Below are 21,438 nucleotides of genomic sequence, written 5' to 3' on the forward strand. Positions count from 1 at the left end.
CTCTGAAAGAGTTGTTAGACATTGTCCCAGGCTGCCCAGACCAATCTCATGCTAGAGAAAAGCAGGGAAATGCAGTCCACACCTCGATTTACCTTGATAAATTGACCTACCCCTCTCTTTCATAAAGGCTCCACCACCCCAGAGCTTTGGATTAAAACCTACTTCTCAGCACAGCCCCCTAGACCACAGCTGGGCTGACACTTCGATGATGAGAAGGTTTGTAAAGGATATTTGTTGGTCCCACCACAAGTAACCGAAGACTTGTACTTTCTCTTGATTTGCTGGTCCTGAATTAAGAAAAAAATCAAACTATTTGAGCTGTAGAATTTCCAGAACACTAGAAAGTCTATGTTCAATGGTGGCTTTTTGCTAATGTTATTAATATCCTTCGATATCTGAAAAGGCTGTGGCAACTTTGATTGCCACTAACATCTTTTGACATGTCAGTTAGAAACCTTGAGAAAGTACAGAGATATTTGACCACTTCTACAAAGGAGAAAATCTCTGATAAGTAACCTGAACTCTCAACTGGCACCGGCTCTCAATACAAATCCAGTAATGTGGGAACCTACATGCTTCCCAGAAGTTCACCAAACCTATGAAGAGTGAACTTGGCTCAGTGCTTTGACAGGAGCCAGGCTTCTGGAGGACTTTGATTAAAAACAAGTTCAAAGAGATACTCAGAATCACAGGGCAAAAGCAGAAATATGTAAAACTGTCAGAAGGATGAGGAAGAAATGCAAACTTACCAGGGACTGCAGAAGAAAAGTGTGTGCAGTTGTCTGTGCAAATAGCTAGAGAAATCATCAAACCAACTAAGCAGAGAAAAAACTTGAGGCAAAATTTTGCAGTGTACCAAAGTGCATTCAATATCATGGGCTTCTGAAAAATGTTCTGTGCATCCTAACTGATCAGGTACTTCCAAGTACAGTTATCCAGACACAGGCACGGGAGGCTGCCAGGGTGTTTGTGCTGCTGTGATGGTCTGCAAAAGAAATGGAGAAGCAGGTAGGCAATGTGCCTGGGATGTCATTGATGACAGAAGGAATGTCTTCTTTCTCTCTAACCCATGGTTACATGTTGTCTGCATATTCCTCAAAACAGCAGAAGTGTAGAAGACACTTCTGTTAGTACATCGTTATGGAGAAACATTGCTCATAGAAGTGTGTTTGTATCACACTAGAATGATCTTGTAGAATATTACATCATTCCTTCTCACGTTTCATCACTCATTTGGACATAGATTTTTTTTTTTAAGTAACTTCTGCTGCTTACTTTATTCTGTGTTTCTCAAATATAATTTTCTGTTGTATTCTGCCAGCTTCTCTATTTTCTCACTTGCTGTATACTGCTTTTTCTGTTTCGTCAAGCCTAGACTCCTTCACCTATCCAGCTCAAGTCTTCCTAATAGGACTTTAAGGACATTCTAGCATCAGCCACAAAGGAGTTTTACACATTTTAACCATTAGCATGGAGTGCTGTGCTGAGGACAGAGCAGGTTAAAACTATCCAGTCCTAAGTGAACTCTAACCAGGAAGGGGAGAGTAAAATGTAAAAGCTATCAAAATAACAAGTTTTGATCCTATTTTTTCCTGGGTTTATTTGCAGAGAACTGTACAAGAAGGCAAAGATCCAAGATGTAATGAGGATCAAGACAGACATCAGCACCTAAAGGCTCAGTGGATTTCTTCAGAGTTCTCTGAAACAACTTGTATATGTAGTATCCTTCAGACTTTCCTTTCTCTTCCAGACAGTTTCTCTCACAGGCAAATTTAAGTCTTTAATGGGGCCACAACCAAAAGCTATTAATGGACAGAAGAAAATATATAAATGTCTGTGTAATGGGCAGTAAGTATCTTGCACTGAACAGCTCAATCAAGTCCCAGAATGCAGGTATGATTAATGGCACTTTGAGGCTGACATCTCTTTAAATGCTCTGAGTATAAAGTCAATATTTAACAGCAGCTGTGTAAAAAATGTAACATTTCAATGCCTTGTAAACTGTATGATTCTTTGCTACAGATGACTATATTTTAAGTTTACTATAAGCTTGTTCTTTCTGTACAGCTAGAAACAACACATCAAATTGAGGTTTAAAATAGTGTCATAAAAAGAGTAAGAATCCATTTTGGTTTGGATGACTTGCATATCCCGGTACTGGTAACCAGGTGTATTTTGCCAGCTGAAGTAATGAAGTGAGCAAGTCTCAGAGTTCCTGGCTGCTCCAACACAACTCTTATCCTGGTTCTCTGAGGAGGCATCAGAAATATGTAATTCATGAAGGGTCTAATTTATTGCTGAACTTGAGGGAAATTTTACCAGGGATTTAGCAGAACATGGAAAGGAACTCAAAACCTGTGGAAAAACGAGGATGAGAAAAACTTCCAGCTAGCTAATGGACCCAGTGCATATGTGTGCACTTGTGTCAATGCCACAAAGGATAAAACAATCATTTTCCCCTAACCCTTCAGGATGTATCCATGACATTGCATTCTTGAAACATCCATCCTTGTTTTCTTCATGTCTTGCCTGCAGATTGCTTATCACTTCAGTTACCAGTATGAGTTAGTTTCCTTAAGCCAATGAGAAGATTGCTTCTGTGCATGTGGTAGGATAAACTGGACCTTGGCCTGTAGGTCTTGCTTTATTCTGATTTGAGCCCTGATGACTGCCTGGGTTGTAAAATTCATATAAATACATGAAGACAAAATTGAACCAGTCAGCAGAAATATTGTATTTTTAAAAAAGAAATTTAAAATCCTCATTAAAATAGTCACTTCTGGACCAGTGCATTCAAAACTCTGCTGCAGTTGTGGAGGATTGTCATAGAATCATAGAATGGTAGAGTTTGAAAGGGACTTTCAGAGATCAACTAGTTCAACCTCTCCTGCCAAAGCAAGTCCTAGACCAGGTTACACAGGAACGCATCAAGGCAGGTTTTGAAGACCTCCAGAGATAGAGACTCCACACCCTTCCTGGACAGTCTGTGCCAGGGCTCCCTCACCTCAACACTGACATAGTTTTTCCTTATGTTTAAGTGGAACTTTTTGTGTTCCATGTCCTTTCCCATTGCTCCTTGTCCTGTCACTGGACATTACAGAAAAAAAAAGTGATGTCCTAACCTCCTGACAACCACCATTTAGATATTTGTCAATATTGAGGTCCTCCCTCAATCTCCTCTTCTCTAGACTAAACAGCCCCAGTTCCCTCAGTCTTTCCTCATAAGGAAGATGCTCCAGTCCCCTGATCATCTTGGTGGCCCTACACTGGACTCTCTTCAGCTGTTCCCTGTCCCTCTTGAGCTGGGGAGACCAGAACTGGACACAGGACTCCAGATGAGGCTTCACCAGGGCAGAGCAGAGGGGGAGAACAACCTACCTCCACCTACTGCTCATATTCTTCTTGATGCATCCCAGGATGCCATTGGCCTTCTTGGCCATGAAGGCACATTGGTGGCTCATGTTCAGTTCATTATCAATCAAGATTCCCAGGTCTCTCTCTGCAGAGCTGCTCCCCAGCAGGTCAATCCCCAGCCTGTCCTGGTGCATGGGGTTGTTCCTTCCCAGGTGCAGGACTCTGCACTTGCCCTTGTTGAACCTCATGAGGTTCCTCTCTGCCCAACTCTCAAGCTGGTCAAGATCCCTCTGAATGGCAGCACAGCCTCTGGGGAATCAGCCAGTCCTCCCAGTTTGGTGCCATCAGGGAACTTGCTGAGGGTACACTCTGTCCCCTCATCCAGGTTGTTGATGAAGATGTTTAACAAGACTGGCTCCAGAACCGATCCCTGAGAAACTCCACTGGCCACAGGCCTCCAACTCGATTCTGTGCCATTGATCACCACCCTCTGGGCTCTGTCATTCAGCCAGCTCTCGATCCACCTCACCATCCACTCATCTAAGCCACACTGCCTGAGCTTTCTGATGAGGATGTTATGGGAGACAGTGTCAAAAGCGTGTCTGAAGTCAAGGCAGGTGACATCCACTGCTCTCCTCTCATCTAGTCAGCCAGTTATGCCGTTATAGAAGGCTGTCAGGTTGGTCACACAGGATTTCCCCTTGGTGAATCCATGTTGGTTCCCTCCGATAACCTTGGACAGCTCCTCTTGAAGTGTCACTAGGAGATGTTAGTGGAGTGCTTTGTCTCCTCTGCATCAGGATTAGCTCAACTGCAACCAAAAGTCTGCAAAGATGGAACATGGGCAAGAATTATTTGTTTTTCCTGATAACATGGTCTTCCTAAGGTTTCACATGCCTAAGCTAAATTCAGTTTAGAAACAAACTCCCAGGGAAAATCTGCTGGATCTGGAAGAGTCAAGTTCAGAGAAAATGTAACGAATATGGTCTACACAGAAAGTTGACCACACTCTGGGCAAAGTTGTCCTTCAGATCAGTATTCATCCTCTCCACTCTCCGTTTTCAGTGACCGTGTTGATGGTTATTGCTCACTCACTTCTTCATGTTCCTTGATTTAGCTCTTGGCTAGTAAATGAGCTGAGTCCCAGATGGAATCATCTCTTCCCAGGAAGGGTAAGTGGGTTTGCACTCAGCTGGCTTGGAAAGAGACTCTTAGCTCCCAGCATCCAGCAAGAAAATCATCAAACTCAGTTTTCTTCTCTAAGGATTCTTTAGGTGTGCTTTGGATACACAGGGCCTATCTTGCAGCTGAGTATTAGAAAAGCCTGAGAGTCAATCATCAGAACTCAGATGTACAGAAGCAACCTGTTCTTCTTATTAAATAGTACACTATTTTCCCAAAAGAATAAGAAGTACAATATTGGAGAAGAGAGTTGATGAAAGGAAGGGACTGCAGTGAATACTGGCTGAGGTTTAATAACCCATGTTCCCCCCGGTCAGGACTGACCTCCAGCTGCTGATGAGTGCAGGCCATGTGCCTGTGGGCATGAGAGGGAGAGCAGGCGGTGCACAGTGGGATGGCTTCCTGCAATAAACACTCCTGTGCTTGCCACAGCATCCACCTCCCTTCCCTGCAGCCTGCTGTCAGGAAACCAACACCTTCCTCTGCCAGAAGTTCTGAAGGGTGAGACAAAGTATAGATATTTGGGCTTACTTCCTCCAGCTCTCTCTACATCTTTCACAAATGCACACACTTGTCCTCTGATTTCATTAAGCATTGTTACTGAAAGCTTGTGTCTTTTTATCACAATATACTTGAATCCAGAATGGCTTTTTCTCTTCATGTAATAGTTTTGCCTTCATTTAATGTATCTTTGAAGAGTTTCAACAACTGCATAAACACTACACTGACGTAAGTTATTTCCTGTTATCTCAACATAACACAAAGAACGTTATTGACAGCTGCCATATATTTATAACCTAATGGAATTGTCAGATATTTTCAGACATGTTTATTACTACTGTGGTGCATTTCATAAGAAGTAAAAGACAGCTCAAGAGTATAGTAGTGCATTTTTGTTGATGTTAAGGGTTTGAATTACCTTCATATCTTTATTCTGTCACTTTTTTTTTCTTATTTCTTACCTCTTTACACGCTCAAAATTTTGAAATACAAGAACATCACAAACCAGAAAAATAGTCCTCACTGAGCTGATTGCTCACTTAGCAGCCTCAGAAGCTGAGATCATTCCTGTCATGCCTGTGATGGAACTTTTATTGACCTGAGGATCATCATTGTGAAGAGAAATAGAAAGAAACCAGCAATAACTGATCATCTGAGGAAAAAAAGGCTGAAGTAACTCAGGGCCAGACATGCCTCCAACCATCTCCCATGGCCTCCTGCCTTGCTGCTGTGCTCACAGGGCAGCAGCAGGCAGTGGCTGCATTTTCAGGCCTAGTTAAAGCTCAAGTCCAGAGCCAGATGGCCAGAAACACCAAAGTCTGTCCTTATAGATGACGGATGGGTACAGATGTGCAGAGCTGCTGCCATCCCTGAAAAGGAAGAAAACAGGATAATAGCAGAGAGAAGGAACAAGAAAATGTGATGCTCAGGAGTCTGTGACCTCCTCTCATGCCTCACCTCCAGCTTTTAGGGAACACTGCCCATAGTCTATCGTGTATCACATAGATGTGCTACAGCCTTTGCAAGAAAGAGAACAAATTCATATGGGAAAGTAGGTGGACAGAAAAAGACTATCGGTGGCTGTGGCCAAGGTGTTGAGCAGTGATGGCTGCCATCTCCTCTCAGGCAGCTCTCAGGACACAAGGCTAGGAGGCAGGATGGTATGTGGGGATATCATCAGGTGTGCTGTTCATTTGAAAAGGGGTGACACAGGCATGGGGCAGCCTGTCAGTACCTGGGTGCAGGGAAGACAAGGAAAGGCTTCCTCACAAGCACCAGCACTATGGGAGCCTCCTCCTTGACAAAAATACATTCAGAAATTGGGACTGGCATGTGTGTGCCTTTGGAAACACTTTTGTGGGTACCCATGCATGTATCTTCACCAAGAGATCAATTTGTTTCTTAAAACTGTTGTGTCTGCAGTCCTATCGACTTTGCCTTTCATTTTCTTCACAGCTGTGACAGTGTCTGCAGAGACGGGGGTACACAATACTTATTTTATCCTTAGGGTTCATGCTGATCCCAAAACTTGCCTATATCACAGTGGAAAGGACTCACTTGTAAATAAGTGCAGAAGCAGAAACTGAAGAATGATTCACAAGGGTTTAGAACATCTACAGCCCAGAAGCAGCTCAAATGGCAGATGTAACTGTGGTAGTGGCAGATTTGAAAGCTATAGGTAAATGATGTTTCTGGGATTTCTTGGAAGTGACACAGCATCATGTCTGTCAGGATGTGCAGAGACACTAAGTCATCATGACACAGACTTCTAGAGATGTGTCAACTCTAAGGAAACAAAAAAAGTAAATTTAAAAATGCCTTAAAAGAGTCTTTCCATCAGATCCTTTAGCTTTCAAAAAGCACTCTAGGATGCCTCAAAATAAAGTATGTGGGGTTTACTGCATGACTAAAAATTGCAGTATCAAGCCTTTCCCAGGAGCAGAGAAGTACAGCTTGCAAATTGGAAGTCCAGGGTTTCAAATATACTGACGGTTCAGGATATCTGACATCAAAAGGGATGGATCTGCAGAAGATCTGTGGACATACACACTGTCTCAGGGACAGAGACTGTCCTCCATTGGGTGGAAGAGCCTGTCCTAGGCTAGGGGAGCAGGGCACTGCTGCTTTGTGAGCACAGATGCAGTGGAGCAGGGAGAAGGAAAATGGCAAGGAAATACCATTTTCTAGTAAATGTTATTTTCCTTGGAGGTTAAGCAGGTCAGATTTCCCCTTGCTGCTGATTGAAGGCAGCAAAACCTTCCCATGCACCTTCAAGTACCTCCCTCAGCCCCTTTTCTGACTGCAGAATAGGGATGCTGCCTTAAGAATAAAAAGACTGTATCATGTGGAGATGGCAGAATGATTTAACATTGTCAGTGTTCTTAGGACAAGCAGCTGCAGAGGCATCTCTGTACAGGACTGCTACTCACCATTGCAGGACATGCAGACAAGCAGGGCTTTCTGCAAGGCAAATATTCCTATCTGGATCACTGCTTCTCCATGCCCTTTCAAGTTGTCCACAACACAAATGAGCTCTGTGCTAGGAGGGCATTCATTCACCGTCCTCTGCTGCCCTGGGCTCTACCTACATACCCCCAGAGCAAACCTCAGGATGCTCTGTGTTGCATCCTCCCCATCACCACCTACTCCCCAACCCACTCCAGCAAATGCTGTTTTTTGAGTGCTGGCTTGGGGCAGTAGTGCTCCCAAAACACAAACAACCACTAAACTGTAACAGGCTGAAAAAATGAGGGCTTGCTCCATTAACTAGTCCTAGAAAAATACACAGTTTTGATTCTGACCTGCCATACAGAGAAATATGCTTTCTTTTCTTTCATGAACAAGAAACATAGCTTCAGAAACATCTAAACAAGTCCATGTCAAAGTCTGCCCTGCATCTGTCTCAGCATATGGGTATTGTCAGAGTTGCGAAGCCACAGAGCTATAGAACTGAAGTTTGCCACAAGGGTAATGTACATTTATATGCACAACAGAAGCTGTTAACTTGATTGTTAATCTGTAAAATGTTGTTTGGGTTTTTTTCCCAAGGAGAAAACAGGCCAAATTACAGAGTCAGTCATCAGTAAGTGCTCTCATGGATCTGTTCTTACATATGTGAGAAAATGTAGGGCAAACACTGAGAGCAGTAGGAGCTGACTGACCATGAAAATCAAACCTGTGAATGCTGGGCCTGAGACGGGTGTATTATTTGCACACCTAGAAACATCAGATTAGTCCCAGAGAGATGATGGTTAGCTGAAGGTCAGGCAGCCAGTAAGGAACAATTCCCTTTGATAATCCCTATCCACTGCTTTCGTCTTCCTCTTCTTTGAGGCAGTGTTTAAATGTAAATACTGGGGGGGTAAGAAATTATATTATGTTATCCTTCCTTCACTTGACTGACAGCCAGAAATCCAAAGGGAGATCGTTTCACACTGCTCAAGTCTGACAGCTCAAAGATGAGCCCTGAGCTGAAGACAAACAGCAAACCATTTCAGGTCCCAGTAAGAAAAGCATTCAACCCTCCAAGGTATTTGATTAAAATGCCTTTTGTTGAAGGGAGATAACATGAGAAGGGGAAGGAGATGATGGGTAATCTCCTGCTGCTCTGGATGCAGAGGAAGCCATGTGGTGGGTGCAGCCTCATTGGGACCTCTGGCCAGCACACGGTCCCACCCTCGCTGAGGTTCACCAGCATTGGGATTTTCTTAGGCAACTCATCACTCCCACCAAGAGGAAAAAGATCTCTAGATGAAGACACAGTTGCGACTTCATTTCCTTCCCAAAATGTAGTGGCTTTGCTGCTCTTCTCCACATTTCTATTGCAGCAATCAGGTCAGCTCCCAAAGCTCAGCCTAAGCAACACACACACCCAGTTTACAAGGGCTGAGGTCCTGAGAAAAAGTGAAAGCATTTTTTTCTTCTTCCATGCTGGGTCACTTCCACACAGTGCTGTTCATTCATTTTGTTATGGTCACGTGGCTAATGAGCTCTCTAAATTTTTTCTCTCCCCAAGGAGAACTCTCTTAAGTTTTATCTGAGAGAAATTTCAGATTATTAGTACCTGTTTTGAACTAAAACCCTGCACAGATGCACTCCTCGGAGACAGAAAAAGTTGCAGCTGTCTCCAGTGATCTTGTCATGAAAGGGGCTCCTAACCCTTTAGCGAGACTTCTGGTGGAAGCTAGTATCATCATAATCATCATAACATTGCTCTCATTTATCTTGCTTGGCTTATTTCTGGGGTGTCACATGGGTTCTGGTATGGCTTGAGAGCTACACAAGCTCACAGCTGACACAGAGGAATGCAAGACTCCTGCCTCCAAGACTAGCCTGGAAATAAATCATTCATTAGGGGGTCTATGAATCTGTAAACATTTTCCAAGGAAGAAATAACAGGTTTTGGATAATTAAGGTTTACTTCTGAAAGATTTTGGAAAATATTGGCATTTGACATTCCATGTCAGCCCTGGAGAACTCTGGTACCCAAGCACATGGTGCTACTCCATCTCTGCATAGTCCCAGGTGCCACTGAACCATGCAGCTAGGATCTCTCCTGTGATCAGAAATGTCTATCTTCACACAGAGAATTCTGTCTTCATAGAAAAAATATGTGTGTTTTTCCTTTCTTTTGGAGACATTTGCACCTTTAGGGTTCTTGTGCCTTTTTTTTTCTCTTTTGAGGGGCATTTTGATAACATCCATTTTCTTTCAGCGTTATTTTCTGGGGTCTGGGATCCAGTAGAGAAGAAATTACTCTAGTAGCTGGTCTTTGGAGTTGGTTTTTTAAGGAGATTAGTGTCCTGAGAGGCCTGTCAAAAACAAACTGACCTTGAGAAGCCACCTGGGTTAGCTATTCTCCACTCACACTAGTGCTGGTGGTACGGAGATGAACTTTAGAAAACACCTTCATTTTGAGCAGCTGTTCCTCAGCACTAATTTTCCCATATGGCTTCTACCCCTAAAATCAGGCTCTGTGATTTTGTATTTCTATTTAAAGCAAAACTATCTTCCATTTGAGTATTTACAAAGCTTACTATGAATGAAAATAGTTCTGAGTCTGACATCATGGGAGTAAAACACTTCATAAAGGCCATCACACACAATCACCTGTAAGGGTGATAGTGCTGATGCAGCATAAAAAATGCAAACATGTCAACCTGAATAGACACAAAGAAACCTGTTCTTCACAAATTACTGCTGTCCCAAAAAATCAGGGGTTCATCATCTGCTGTGCAGACACCCAGTTCACACACAAGTTGAAGGCATTTACTTTTATTTCATGGATGTGCACGCACAGGTGCCTGTCCTGACACAGCACACCCTGGTCTCAAAACTCTGTTTATTTCTACACACAGTTTCTACATATTCAATCCATTCATATAAATGCATTAATATTCCAGGGAGTGATTGGTCAAAATCTCTTCGCTGTGCATGTCAATTAGCACTTGTGCCCATTTTGCCTTCTCTGCCTTATTCTTTGAGTTGGAGTCGGTGGTCCATGGGTCAGTGGTCACCATCTCCCTCTGCTGCAATTGCCTTCCATCTCGTTTCCTCACAGTTTGGCAGACACAGGTGGTTTGTCGTGTTCTCTTGGCTCTGCTTCCGTTAAGTTACTCAGATTTCCATTTTTGACATACAGATACAATAGTGAATTGTTTCAAGCTCAGCTGTTGTTCCTGCAGTTTTCCTAACAAAGTTATCCTTGTTATTTTGACATTTTGACATCATTACAGAATCATAGAATGGTAGGGATTAGAAGGGACTTCTAACGATTATCTAGTCCAGCCGCCCTGCTCAAGCTGGTCCACCTAGATGAAGTTGCACAGGAACATACCCAGACAGGTTTTGAAGATCTCCAGAGAAGGAGACTCCACACCCTCCCTGGGCAGCCTGTGTCAGGGCTCCCTCACCTGAACAGTAAAGAAGTTTTTTCCTTAAGTGTAGCTTTTTATGTGCCAGCTTTTGTCCATTACCCTTAGTCCTGTCACTGGACATTATAGAAAAAAAGTGTTGCACCATCCCCTTAACATTCACCACTTGAATGCTTGTAACTATTAATGAGGTCGATTACCAAAACAAGAATTGTTTCAAGAGAGGTGCTCATTTTCAAGTGAACATAAATTGTTAAGGGAAGATAAAGCAGAACCAAGTCACCAGTTCCTGAGATCCTGCCACCCTTAGTACCATGTTCTGTAGCCACAGGTCTTGGGCACCCTGTGCCACCTCATCCAGGGGACCTACCACAGCTGGGCACTGTCATGATCCCGTCTCAATCCCTGCTGCAGCACTGGGCATAGGTAGGGCAAGCACCATGGCCGCTGACATGAGTGTACAAGCAGAACATGGCTGCCCTGAGCAAGTCCTGGTCCCTGACAGCCACCCCCACGCCCAAGAGCCCACATGCAGCACCAGCTCTCTTTCTTTCCTCATGTCGAACCCAAAAGTTGCATACTGAAAGTAAACGCTGCGGTATCTTCTGCCAAATTTTCTCAAGGTTTTGGCTAGTGTAGACAGAAAATCAGAAAATTTTTAATTACAGAAAAGAAATATCTTTTTGAAGAAGGAGTTCCTTTTCACAAATTAGAGACAGTTAATTCATTGTTTATTGATGTGGCTGTCATGTATGTGTCCGTAGGTGTTCATTTGTCATTTGTATCACTTAATGGGGGTTTGGCACTTTATAATCAGTGAGAACGTTTCACTGCAAGTGTGCTGTTATGATGAGTTAATTAAGTATTCCTTATAATAACACTGATAATAATGAACTTATTTTGCATTCATTTTTCAAGTGCATGTGTTCCAGATTTCCGTAAGAGTACTATTTTAGTTCCTCACTGGATAGTAGAAGTAAGTATAAAAATAAAAATCTGTCAGCTAGGCCTCTGCTCCTACTTAATACCAGCTCATCACGAGGCGGAACAACACACGTACAGCATGCTAGGGAAGCTGTACTGTGCAGGGCAACGCAGCGTAATGTAGTAAAAGCCATTCCCCAGAGTGTGCTGAAAGCCCTGAGCTCACATGTTGACTGTAGACCCTGGCAAAGCATTGTCAGCCTGGTTCTCCCAGTGCTGGGCACCCCAGACACGGGTGGACAGGGCTGTCTCCAGGCTCAGGCACAGCTCCAGCAGACCTTAAGGCCATCTTTTAACCACAGGATCATTTGGGGCAAATATTCACATTGCAAAGACCTCAATCTAAAATGGGAGAGAGTAGCTCAGACTAAAAAACATACCCAAAGTGCTGGTGGGGTGGGGCTGTGGTCACTGGGCTGTCCGCAATACTGCAGTTCAGGGGCCTCTGCCCAGAGCAGAGCAGTGCTGAGCTGAGGCACAGCCCCCATCACCCCATCGCATCCCACAGCGGGTGTCCCCTGACACCACATTGGGCTTCCGTCTGGGAGAGAGTGCGGTGTGCTGGCCAGGCACCGAGGGGACGGTGTCATGCTCAGTGCTGCAGCCCTGGCAGTTCCAGAGCACGCCTCTGCCAACTTGCTGGTTTATCTAAGGACATGAGTGGAATTATAATTACACCACGCAGTGCAGGCAGGAGCTTTCCTGTGCTGGAGGCTGGCAAACGGCCAGCCAGTCATAGCTACTCCTGCCTGGTCCTGCTTGTCTGACGCAGGCAGAGGTGGGAGCAGAGGAGACCCATAGGGATGGCAGGAGGGAGAGCAAAACAAGCCAAAAAAACTAGCAGCTAGAAGCTGCTGGCAAAAGTAGCATGATTTATAATGGAAAGGGAAAGCACAGCTGGAGGGAAAGGAGTAGGAGAGGCTTTATACAGATAACAACTCAAGATCAGTGGCGTGGTATGTGTGCACTTCTAGGGAGCAGCAGATGGAGAGGAGCTGGTACATCTAAATTTGTAATTGTAAAGATAGTTTGTGCATCTACTGAGCTGTGTTTAAAACGTGTTTCTTTGATTTCACAGATCTCTGAAGAAGAAACCAGTACATTGAGATGTGCGTGTCCCAGTCAGCCAGCAGTCTGGAGAAAAATAAGGAAGAAGACAACAGGCAGTTTGCAGATGAGGGTAGGTAGCTTTGGAATGTTCTCACAGATTCTGTCTCCTCCATATAGGAGGGGATACAGAGTGCTCTCTGGAAAGGGAGGGCAGAAAAGGACCCAGTGTTCATCTGACGTGCCTGCCAATAGCACAAGAAGGAGGAGCCTCTGTCCAGGACAAGACTTGACCAACAAACAGCTTTGGATGCTCTTAGTATCATAGAATGGCAGGGGTTGGAAGGAACCTTTAGAGATCATCTAGTCCAACCCCCCTGCAGAAGCAGGGTCACCTAGATCAGGTCACATAGGAACATGTCCAGGTGGGTCTTGAAGATCTCCAAGGAAGGAGACGCCACAATCCCCCTGGGCAGCCTGTGCCAGGGCTCCCTCACCCTCACAGTGAAGTAGTTTTTTCTTATGTTTAAGTGGAACTTTTTGTGTTCCAGCTTCATCCCATTACCCCTTGTCCTGTTGCTATCTACTATAGAAAAGAGGAATGTCCCAACCTCCTGACACTCACCCTTTAGATATTTATCAATGTTGGTAAGATCACCTCTCAATCTCCGCCAGACTAAACAGGCCCAGTTCCCACAGCATTTCCTCGTATGAAAGATGTTCTATATCCTTGATCATCTTGGTGGCCCTGCACTGGACTCTCTCCAGCAGTTCCCTGTCCCTCTTGAGCTGAGGAGCCCAGAACTGGACACAGTACTCCAGATGAGGCCTCACCAGGGCAGAGTAGAGGGGGAGAAGTTTTTCATCTTAATGATTCTCCTTCTCTGCAGCTCTTGGATTGCAGAGCCATAGACAAACACATGTGGTAAAGACACCCAAGGGCAACACCTGGTGGCAGTACAAACAGAATTATCAGAGAATCACAGGATGGTTTGGGTTGGAAGGTACCATAAAGTTTGTCCAGTTCCAATCTCCTGCCATGGGCAGAGACATTTTCCCCCTAGACCAGGTTGCTCAAAGCCCCGTCTGCCTGGCCTTGATTGTAAGATTCCTCTGAAGTAAAAAGGGAAAACAGAAAGGAAAAAAAATAGGCAGAGAGGGAGAAAATAAAAATATTTAGTACAAGAGAAAAGAAAAAAACACTAACACAAAGCATGTAGACTTGGGGGAAAAAAGACTGACTAGTCTTTTGTCCTTTTCCTTTTTGACAGCTTGTACTAGGGACAGCATGGAGCAAGGGACAGCAGCAGAGTGTCTGTATTCTCCTCATCTTTCACATAAACAAACCTTCCAATATACTTTGAAATTCCATCATAACTCAAGCAATCTAGATGAAAATTATATTTTCTAAATCATTCTTGCAAGGCTTCTTATTTTCATATGAATCTCTCCCTTGAATACCAAGGGTTTAGAGCTTCATGAGGGATTTGTCCTTAGCAACGCAAACAACTCAGACCCAGACTCACACCTTTACTCCTGGAGAATATGTCTGGAATGGCCATAGAGTCCCGAGGGCTGCATCCCGGGGGCATCAGGGGTTTCTGGTCCCTGCCCTGGCATGGCAACAGCAGTTGGAGAGAGGGAAGCAAAAGGCAGGTGATTACAGATGAAACAGCAGGACTCAGGCCACAGGCCTGGCAGGGACCAACGTGCCACTCTCATGGAGTCACTGAGGGCCACACTGTGGCCACAGTGCTTAATACTTGATGTCAAATCTACTTCTCTTGTATACATGTTGATATTGCTTAATGCAGACTTTGGCAGAGAGGATTTTGTAATGTCATTGCTTAGGCAGCTGTCTCCTGTTTCTCGCTGCATTGTACAACCAGCTCCTGTCTTACAGGCTGGCTGTCTTTTCCCTGAAAATCATTGTGAACAACAACAGTCCTTAGAAATAATTTCTCTGTTAAACAGGGATGAGAAAAGAATTTGATGTAAAAATATAATATTGGCTTATATTTACTTCTGACAAAATAGAGAGTTTTCATGCTGAAACATTGCACAGTATTAAATATTATCATTCTTTACAGGGTGAGGATTCACTTGGATCAATGGTAGTGTGTGGGTGCCAAAGGCATGTTTGTCCACATGACCATTAGATTCAACACACAACTGTGGGTCAGTGACACTGGTTTAGCTATGTGAGTGTTTTGATGGAAACAATAGTAAAACAAAAACAAAACCAGGTTCACAGGGCAAAGAATTTCATAAGAAGATTAGTTCCTTTAACTGAAACTGCAAGTGACAAAACTCTCACATCAAGGAAAGATCAGCATTTAGGTTTGAGATGATTAACAGTAGCAATGAATATATCTAAAATACTGTTTGCTATTAGAATATTGTTTAATAATATTTTAATGTTATATTTCTAGGAAATATTTAGCTAATAATATTGAAACATTATTAATTATAGCTAAGAAGTGTTGTGGGTTATTATGCTTACAAAAAAATTGGGGACAGATTTGTAATCTTGAAAGGTAATCTCTTGTTAGGCAAGATGATGCCAGAAGACTGGATGTGAGTTGATTAATAATCAATCCTTTATGACAAATTCTGCCTCACATACAGAATGTTAATATTAATATTATTATTAATAAAACACTGTAGCAGTAACTTGAATTTGGTAAGACATGATGGGAATGGTTGCTGTTGATCTGCTCTGTCTGTTGGACAAATCACAGAATCATTTCAGTTGGAAAAGACCTTTAAGATCATCAAGTCCAATCAAGAGGTTGAATTGAATCAAGATGTTAGTAACTGTACTGGTGAGGGCAAACCCAGACTTTGCCATGTTCAAGGAAGGAGGAATGGATCTCCTCCATATTTTTTCTTTCTGGAAATATCTGTTCAAAACTATGCAGCACCTCTGAGCTGCTGTAAAGAACACTCATCTCTCCACGTTTTCTTCAGTGATGCTTTGAACCCTATCACCACTAGGTCCTGCTGGGAGACATGGGTTAAATGTGAGAGCTCAGTGGTTGTGCCATGGGGACACCACAGGCAGCAAGAGGAGAAAAGCATCTGTTCATTGAGCAGAGCTCAGAGCCTTCACTGAGAGGGTTAAGCATTGGAACAGACTGCTCAGGGAGGTGGTGGAGTCACCATCCCTGGAGATATTCAAACAACACATAGATGAGATGCTGAGGAACACGATGTAGTGATGGGCATGACAGTGTGAGGTTGGACTCAATCTTACAGATCTTTACCAGCCATAATGATTCTATGATCGGCATTGCCTGCAACAGGGTGGCAGGACACAGCCCCACAGTCTGTGCTGCAGATGTGTCTCCTGGCCCCATGGGAGAGCTCTCAGCTGAGGAGAATACTCCCAGACATTCCCAGGCTTGTGGGCATGAGGGCAGGGGCTGGAAGTCTCCTTTTAGCCACCCCTGTGCTCAGCCTTCTGCCACAGCCATGCCCCTGCCAGCAGTGCCAAGCTCTTGCCCGGCGGCTCCTGGGCTGTTACTCCATGACTGTCTCAGTGGGCTGGGGCAGGGCATTGAGACACTCCTCTGTCTCACTTCTCATCTGTTTTGAAAAAGAGGTATAATAGCAAGCTGCAGTTCTGGGTGAATGTTTTGCCCATCATTCCATTTATATTTCCACATGGGTTCAGCATTTACCGTGTGCGGCACCACACGTTCTGGTGTAGAGCCAGTATTAGCAGGCAGGGACGGAGGCCACACGCCATCCCAGCAGCCACTGTGCCAGGGGAAAGCCATGCTGGCAGGAACAAGGATACAGAGGCTTTGGCACCTTCTTGAGCATCTGAAGGGGAGAAAGACAAACACAGCAATTAATCATTTTTTAAATTGTACGTTGATTTCCAGTATGGTGTCAGACACAGCTTAATAGGTACGATAGACAAAGAAACCCAGAACTATCTGGCACGTGGTTTTACAGTGATGTCAGAAGACACAAATGGAGCAGGTAGTACATTCAGACGAGTGAGATTCCAGAAGAACTGAACACTGATAATTACAAAATTAATTCCTTCAATTAAAAATGAATATGCTGCTGGGACGTTCATTACAATGAACACCAGATAAAATTATTGTTCAATCCAATTAAATCTCAACAAGTTTTCTGAGGATGTGATGGCATTTATTGAATTATCTCTGAACTTCCTATGCAAATCAGAGCTAGACCTGAGTAGGGTATGCTAATTCTGAGCTGTATCTACATCCAGCTGCCGTAATACTCTTAAAAGCAGAAAAAAGAGTTGAACTTTCCTTAGAGTGACTGCTTGGAAAATCCCCTGTGGTGCTTGGGAGGACAGCTGAGGCCATTCCCTCTCTTGTCCTGTCACCAGCAGTGCGAGACAACACCTGTTGTGAAGAAAAAAAGAATGGTTTAGGACAAAAGGTTTCAGAAAACATGCAGTTCTTACTTCTCAGCTCTGACACTTCTCTAAATTACAAGTTAGGTCTCTTATGAAGTATTTAGATGTCACTTCATGGCACGGGCTTCTCAAAGACCACAGTTAGTATATCACTTTTCAGATAAGTCTTTATCCTGCTTTTAACTAACGGCTCTAAGGACTGGGAGCAGATCAATTTCACAACCAAAGTTAGTGATACTTCCTCTGAATATGTATTCTGATGGGCAAGAAACCCATGCATCATCCATGTTAGAAACCAGAGACCTCACAACCACTGTGCTTCTGTGGGGTTTTCCAGTAGTATTGGCTACTCTCTTGAGGTTTTTTTGTGCAGCTACATCCGACTGTTTGCAGCGTAATTGTTAAATATAAGATATTTAGTAGATTACTTGGTATTTTTTCTTTTTCTTTCATGCAAGTTAATGTGAGTGAAAGTATTTTTACCTGTAACAGACAAGTCAATACAATACATCAAAAGTTCCTGAAAACAGAGATACAATTGTAAAGATTGTCAAAAAAATATCCTAGAAGTGATTTTGAGTTTTTTCTGATGCTCTCAGTTGACAGTAAAGTGGTAAGAAAAGCTCACAACAAATCTGATGGAGTGTGCTGTGAGGTGGGACTGTGAAAGTAAAAAACTGTGTCAGACGATTACCATGGACTACCTGAAATCCTTCTTTTAATTCAAGGAAGTTAGAGAATAGCTACTAAATTTAGAGGAAAGGTCTGAGCACAGCTGCCCAGGTTACTCCATGTGCCATAAAGCCAGAAGAAAATAGGACAAAAACAGTTCCCTCTGAAGCTGTAGAGATGTTGACCGTAGCAACCAGTTGGCTGCATGTCTACAGGGCAACCACAGCCATTTGAGTGGCAGGCTGGAGCCAGCTAGGGCACAAGGCTGGAGGTCCTTGGTCTCCTGCACTCAGCACCCCTAGACTGCCATGCAACTATTCCTGACCCAGGAGGCTGCAAGCTGATGAGCCTTCAGTGAGAAGTCCCAGCAAGAAGCTGCAAAAGGAACATCTTGGGGAGGAGATTTTCCTCACAGTGTTACTTCATTGTCATCAAATGTGATCATGGCTGAGAACCACCCATCTCTCACAGGAAGGAAGGAAGCCAGTGATGGACATCCTCATCTGCCTCGCATCATGCTTCCTCCTCCACCTGTGAGGAGAATCAGGGCCAGGGATATAGTGCAGAAACATGGGCATCTTGAAATACCTCAAACCAGACAGTACATGCTAACACATCAGGAAAAAATGCATCTACGGGAATTAAGTTGTTTGAGGTGGCTTTGGTTACTTCAGGCTTATTCTCTTTGCTTGACAAAGTGAAAATCAGCAAATAGGAAAGTCCAGAGAGACAATGCTTCTACTGTAACCACAGGAGTAAATGATCCCACCTGGGTTAGTGTTTAGGATTATAAAACCCTTTCTCTTTAAGCACTGGAAATATCAAAACAAATAATCTATTCAAAAATTAGATAGATTACATTAGCAGAATGTAATCGCATCGTACATTATAATCTGCAATGCTTGCTGACTATAATCTTCAAATTAATGACAGCTAAGAATTTGAAACTCAAAGCTTTGCAAGCATCTTCAATTCCTCAGCTGCTGTGGGGATATCATCTAGAAGGATCTTGCTGCAAATTTTGTATTCAGAACATGAAGATGCATTCAAAAAGATAGAAATGTTCCCAGAAGGCGGTTCTGGAAAGAAGTAATAAATTTAAACTGGAATCGAGAAAACCTTTTGGAGCTATAAATTACAATTGTTTTCTAAATAAAAGTATTTTCATATAAATGTAGAAGCTTTTCACTTCCATGGCAGAAGCAAAGAATTTACCAAGATAAGAACTGAGTGTGTAACCCAGACACCATCAATACAATGTGTAACTTTTACAGGTAAAGGTGAAACACTGCTGAGTCAACATTAACAGTCAAACTCCAAAGAAATAGAAGAAAAATTGTTTTGACTGATAGCAGCTGGTGGAGAAAGGCACTAACATAACTGAAACACACAGCACCTCAGCAGCACTTATGAAAGCAGTACATGGCACCACTTGCAGAAGGTCATGTGACAAGAGAGCTACTGCCAGCCGTTGGGTATGGCAGCAAGGATCAGGCAGAGTCATATAGGAAGGCAACCAGCTCTGTGCTTTCTGTTACAGATCCCAAGCAGTGGGAAATAATGGATGGCAGTGTCTTCAGAAGGGGTTAATCTGATGGCTGTAGTTAAACCGGGCAGGACTGAACAGAGATCTACCTGAGCTTCTCAATGTACACAAGGTAATGCTGCAAAAGCCCAGCAGCTTACCTGCCTGCAGAACACCACCTGGAGCCTCCTGTAGAATTCACCATTTCAGATATGAAATTCAGGTACAAGTAGATCATTCTGGCAAAGAAAACTAAATATTTACAGGTATTTGGAAGCTGGAGCTAGAAGATAGCTCCTCAGAAGGAAGTCCTTTGAAGGGCGACATGCCTGCCCAGTGCTATGAGTAGATGAGTTGCAGAGGGCTGATAGAACTTACCATATTACTTAAAAGCTGTGGCAGAGAGGACTCTGATCTAAACCTGACACAGCTATGCAAAATGTTCAGCCATTATATATCCAGTAAAAATCAGCTCTGTATGCTAGTGTGAGGCCCAGTGTGTTCCAGACACAGGAGACACACCACCAGTGAATTAAATTAAGATTTGAACAAAGTTACAGCTCCTGCCCATTCTCAGGAATTGGAAATCACACAGGGGTGGTAATTAAGTGTGAACTTTGGCCAGATCAACTGCACAGGCCTGGGGAGCAAAAGTGAGGTGGGGAGCTGGGTTTGGGAACAGACACAACAGAGATTGAATGGGAATAGACCATCCAGCACAGGAAGGACACCAACATCCTCAAAACAAACTGGGGGAAAGAAGCTGAGGCAAAGAAGTATCATCACCAGCAATGTTCAAAAGCAACATGCAGTCAAGGACCACAGTGGTGAACCACAGTGTCGAACCACAGTGTCACAGTCCACAGCCACTGCAGGGGATGGCTGTTCTGCATTTGACTTGCTCAGCTGTGTCTTCCTCCAGATGTCAGGTATTGTCATCTGTACATACACAGCTGCAAAGTGAAGGTGAAATGAAGCCTATGGAGAGCACATCTCAGGGCAGCAGTAAACCAGTAGGTCTACTCAAAGCTCCTGGAAATGAAGGATTTTCTCCTATGCAGCTCTGTAGAGGGACCAAATGCCAAAAAGAAATGTGTAGGCATAATGTGCCAGTTGCTACACTTTGCGGATTTTTACAAAGAAGATGTCAGACATAGGGACAAAAAACAATTATTCAATTATCTTAAAAGATCTTCATAAAAAGAGATTGAAAAGACTTTTTGGAAAATAAGTTTTCTTGGTTAAACAAAAGGCACATGGAAGTTGTGAAATGGGGCTGTGAGAAAAAGACAGACAAGAGGCTTGTGATTTCTGTTCCAGGATGAGCATGAAGCAGGAGCAGATTCCAAGGCAGAAAACTGAAGATCCATGAGAAGGCCCCCATTAACTATCAGGGAATTAATACAGGTAACACGGTGATCTACTGGTAGCTAAATATTGAAGACGTCTTTTCCCAAAGGAGTATTAAGCACTGACTGTGCTGCAAACCACACTGATCCTTGTTCACACATTTGATCAGTTACAATAGCAAAAAAACACAACAGATCTTTTTGGATGGGAGGAAGAAGCTGCAATTTTACTGTATAATATGACAGAAGCAGAGGACTGTTATCAGTCAGGTTCCCAGGTGCCACTACTTGCTGTGGTGCAAATTACTCACCCAGGCAACATGCAGAATAACGCCAGGGCACCCCCTGACTGATTTTCTCTTCCAAGGGAATCCAATGGGGAGTCCCAAGGATGCTGAAACAACAGCGCTGAAGGCACTGGTGTGAGGATGAAGAAAGGCATCCAATAACCAAGCTCACCTGGTAGCTTCTCCCATGCAGCACTGGAAGGTGCAAAAGCACTGGAAGAGTCAAAACCTGAGCTAGGTGAGCAAAGCCCAATGCCCATAG

Source organism: Colius striatus, chromosome 6 (assembly GCF_028858725.1).
Source record: "Colius striatus isolate bColStr4 chromosome 6, bColStr4.1.hap1, whole genome shotgun sequence".
NCBI classification, from domain to species: domain Eukaryota; kingdom Metazoa; phylum Chordata; class Aves; order Coliiformes; family Coliidae; genus Colius; species Colius striatus.